Source organism: Zalophus californianus, chromosome 5, assembly GCF_009762305.2.
Source record: "Zalophus californianus isolate mZalCal1 chromosome 5, mZalCal1.pri.v2, whole genome shotgun sequence".
NCBI classification, from domain to species: Eukaryota; Metazoa; Chordata; class Mammalia; order Carnivora; family Otariidae; genus Zalophus; species Zalophus californianus.
Genome location: NC_045599.1, coordinates 113,578,946 through 113,583,619, shown reverse-complemented (window position 1 = coordinate 113,583,619; position 4,674 = coordinate 113,578,946). Strand labels below are relative to the sequence as shown.

At 47.7% G+C, this 4,674-nt stretch overlaps 1 long non-coding RNA gene across 1 annotated transcript; it reads right to left on the bottom strand.

The window, feature by feature from the left end:
• Window positions 1-1,072: 1,072 nt before the first annotated feature.
• LOC113929971 lies at window positions 1,073-4,398 on the bottom strand. Its single transcript, XR_003522372.1, has 4 exons — window positions 4,316-4,398; window positions 3,006-3,085; window positions 2,340-2,497; window positions 1,073-1,494 (listed from the first exon to the last, which is right to left on the bottom strand). It is a non-coding gene; the product is annotated as an uncharacterized LOC113929971 (long non-coding RNA).
• Between the last annotated feature and the right edge of the window lie 276 nt (window positions 4,399-4,674).

Here is a 4,674-nt window from a genome sequence, read left to right as displayed (position 1 = left end):
GCTTGTGCTCTCTCTCTCATTCTGTCAAATAAATAAATAAAACCTTAAAAAAAAAAAAAAAGAAGGATAGACTATAAGATGAAAAAGCGTGGAAGCTCATGTTGTGGGCTGAATTGTGTCCCCCACTCCCAAAATTCCCATGTTGAAGCTCTAACCTCAGAATGTGACTCTCTTTGGAACTAGGTCCCTTAAAGAAGTGATTAAGTCAAAAGAGGCCATTAGGATACGATCTAATCCAATGTGACTGATGTCCTTAGAAGAAGAGGAAATTTGGACACACAGAGACACCAGGAATGCGCTCACCCAGGAAAGACCACTTGAGGTCTTCTTGCAAAAGGTGACCATCCACAAGCCAAGGAGAGAGGCCTCGGGAGAAACCCAAATTGCCCACACCTTGATCTTTGTCTTCCAGCCTCCAGACCTGTGAGGAAATACATTTCCACTGTTCTGTCCACGCAGGCTGTGGTATTTGGTCATGACAGCCTTAGAAAATGAATATAGCTCTTTATCAGCTAGAAAGTAGTAGATGAAAACAACAGCTCAATGTTTGAAAGAAAAATGGTGAGGCACTCATGGGGGATCGAAATAGCCCGTGTGTCCTAGCTATGCAGCTGAAGCAACAGAACTTGGGAAGCTAACTTCTGATGCTAGAAAGGCAAGGATGACTTCACGAGTTGTGGGCCCCAGGCCAAATGAAAATGTGGGGCCCCTTGTTCAAAACGCAGGAAAAAAGGTTCTACCAAAGACACTAAGATATAAAGCTCTCTCTTTCTTCCGTGGCCTCTCTCTCAACTTGCCATGGTGTCTTGTATCTGCTGTTTGATACTGATCCAAGAAAATTTAAATGTCATATTAGCATGAATTTTACCATCATCCTTATATTGTGCAATGATCATCTTAAAGGCAGACATGAGAGCGTTTAACTCGATGCAGAATCATTGAAATTAACACCATTTGTGTTCGGTAGCTCACGTGGGTATATGGACTTCCTTACCAGAGCAGCAAAAGTACTGTGAAAAACTAACTCATCTCTTTTTATTTCATTTCTTGATACACACACATTCTAGCCACACTCTACCTTCACCTTACTGATGGGTGAGGAAGGACTGCAAGGAAAGGAACCGGGGGTTGCCCCACCTTTCCCTTTCTTTCAGCCCACATGTTGGCTACTACATGGAAGTAACATGACTAAGAAGGTATATGATGGGGATCCTCGGTCATTCATGTTTCAGAGAATGCGATCGCCCTTTTCGTGTTCAAAGCAAGTTCTGATTGGAACAGAAGCACAGCCTCTCTGGGCCAAAGCAATACACTTGTCTTGTACTCATTTTGAGTCTCACCTAACTTCCACGCATCCTGGGTGCAGCTGAGCTCTGTCCGCAGTGGGCATGGGGAATGCTAGGTGCGAATGAGGCCCAAAGGAACAGCAGTGGGCATCTGTGTACGTGTATCTCCCCTGCTCTCATGCATGCTCTCTTGACCATCTGACTTGACCTACAAAACATGAGATCAAAGATAAAATTAGTAAGCACTCCAAGCTGGCCACAGCAGAGCATTAAACTAAGCACAAGGGCCCTGTGGTTGTGGGCTCCTGGGCCACCACACACACCCAAGACTTGGAAGTGAGCCTTGCAAAAAGGTGAGGCCATCATTCAAGAGCAAAGACGTGGAGAGGGCCCCAGATGGACTGCAAGCAAATTCCCAGAGTAAGCGTCCTGCCGAGGTCTCTGAAGCCTTCCTATAAAAAAGTGCCAAAGTGAAGTTCAGTGTCCACCCCTCAAGAGTAGACACAGGAATTAATGATCTCATGCTGCTAATGTCCACTGGGCTTTAGGAGTCAGACTGAGCACCTATAGAACCCCAAACCTCGTTTCTAGGGGAACCGTTCTTGAGTTCTCAAAGACTGACTTGCAGATGTTCTTTGGGAGCCCACCTTATTTCTAATTTCTCAAGCAAAAGCCACCTGCCCCTGTCAGTCTTGGGGGGAACGTGTGGCTCTTTAATAAGGCAGAGCACAGTTCAGCTCCTCACCGGGGCCATGAAGAGGCGGATGGGGGCAAGCCCAGTGTAGTGGGCTCCCAGGTGGGAGATCAGCTTGGGTAGGAAATGTGTAGCCTTAATCAACTCACTTCCAAAAGTCTCGTTTCTCTCTTCCGCAAAACAAGTGAGTTGGATTGTGATGATCCCCAAGGGCCCGTACTGAGTTAAAAATAACCCCAACCAGCAAAACTTTGTGTGACAGAGAAGGCAGAGAGAAAGAGTGACAAAGTTGCATGGAATAACTTGACAGTGAATAATAAACTGAGGCCAATTTTAGAAACCACTGGGCTGGTCCTTACCAGGTCTTCGCAGGTCTTGAAGTTTCCCTGGCCACTTAGGGTCTGACTTCTTCCAGGCCTGGGGCGAGTGCACTGGGCTGGCTCTTTCCTGCCTGCCCACCTGGGGCAGTGGTTTTCCTCCTGGTGCTCTGTGGTCCAGCGTTGGCTAATCTGTGACACTGGGCCAGAGGGTGATCGTGAAGGACTTGTGACCTCTCTTATGTTTTAATCCCGACTATTTTTCTGATTAAACCATTCCTGGCCTCTGACCACCTTAAGTCTCTGGGATCACTGATGGAAACAAAGCTCTCAGGTGACAATAAGGTTTGGAAGAAAGTAAGGTAGGGTGAACACCTGACACAGTGAACAGCTTTGATCCTAACAAGCTCAAACAGGTCCCTTCTTCTTGTGGTTATGGTTTTTTTTTCCCTCCCCAGCATCTCTTCTCAGGTGACAGCAGCCTGATTTTCAACAGTGGATGCACCTCTCTTCTATTCTGAAACCCTAATGTTTTGGTGGGATTGACCCTTCTCCCAGTTCCACAAGTGGGCTCATACTGTCCTACTGTAATTGGCACATCATACCTCTGTCCACAGTGATGGATCAGGGCCAAGAACAGGCCCCGTTAGAGCCAAGAGGAAGACTTCAGGACTCTAATAGGGCTTCTGGGTGAGAAATGTTCATTACCTGTTCACTAGATTTGAAGACATAAGCACGTGAGGCTTGGAGTCATGGTAACTATGTCACCATCACGCAGCCAGGCCGGTCTGAGATCAAAACCAACAAATGTATGAGGAAAAGCGGAACAAATAGCGAAGTAGAGACACTGTGTCTCAATGACATTTTCTGAGCCTCCGGTTCAAACTGTACCTGAAGTCAAAAACCACCCCTGGATCTGAGTCAATAAATTCTTTTGTTTATTTAAACTGAGGTTTTGGTCACTTGCAAGAATAATAATCCTAACCACTACACTTCACCTCTCTGGACCTCAGTTTCCTCTACTGCAAAATGGCTATTTTGTGGGCAGTAATTAGCATGGGCCAGCATAACGGGCATTATCTTTTCTAGGAGTGGCCATAATTCCAGGGTGGTGGCAAAGGGACTGGTTGCTTTGCCCAGTGAGCATCAGACATCATGGTTTCGTGCGCATGTGACCGGGCGACCTTTAACTTTTGTGACTATATTGTTCGCATACAATCTAAGTCTGTATTTCTACCTGGGGTCTCTTTTCTGAGCCTCAGATGCCATATTCAGCTGAATACTAGATAAACTCCACCTAGATGTTTTACAGTCCTCTCACCGTGGCAGGTCCCAAACTGAATGTGGATCCTCCAACACGCCCCTCCCCTCTCCTGTGTTCCCAGCCAAGATTCACAACACCACCTCTTGCCCAGAAGCCCAAGCCTGAAACCTATAAGTTGCCCTTCCCTCTTCTCTCTCTTCCTTCCGAGTCCATTCCAGCTGCAAGCCTCATGAAGTCTGCCTTTAAAAAGCTCTCATAGTTTCGTCTTGCTCCCCAAGTTTCCTGCCACTTCTGTATTAAAACCCACCAGTATAGGGGCGCCTGGGTGACTCAGTTGGTTAAGTGACTGCCTTCAGCTCAGGTCATGATCCTGGAGTCCCTGGATCGAGTCCCGCATCGGGCTCCCTGCTCGGCAGGGAGCCTGCTTCTCCCTCTGACCCTCCCCCCTCTCATGTGCTCTCTCTCTCTCTCTCTCTCTCTCTCCTTCTCTCTGTCTCAAATAAATAAATAAAATCTTAAAAAAAAACAAACCCATCAGTATCTTGCCCAACCACTGAAGAAATTTCTAGCTGGTAAGATAGCTCTCTCCTTCTGGGTTCTGGTTTCAGCTCCCTCCCCTCACCTCTTTGGGCCTAGAAGGAGTAGCAACTTCACCGCTACTAACCCTGCATGACCACGTGATCCTTTGCGGTTCCTATTTGTAAATAAACCTTCCCTAGATTATTCTCAGGTGGGGGTCCCACCCACTTCCTACCGGGATCCTCACTCTTCCGTGTCTTCCCGTGAGCACCTCATTCCCCACCAGGATGACGCCTGTGATGACTCTCTCTCTTCTCCCCTCCTCCTCTCTGGGTCTTCTGATCATGGAGCCTGGACAGAAGGAGGGAGGAGGATCTGAGACGCCCCCGATGGGCAGGGCCGATTGGGGCTTTTAGGAGGCCCTGGGGATTTGTGGGAGAAGAGCGCTCTGGCCCTAACTGTTTGTTGGAAGCTTTCCACCAGAATGCAGGATGAGCTCATTTTTGTCCTTTGTCTGGGGCCCTACTTGTCCATGCTGGAGCAATAGGAAAAAGGTGACTGACTCTCCTCCCACAGCCAGCCTTCTGGTGCAGG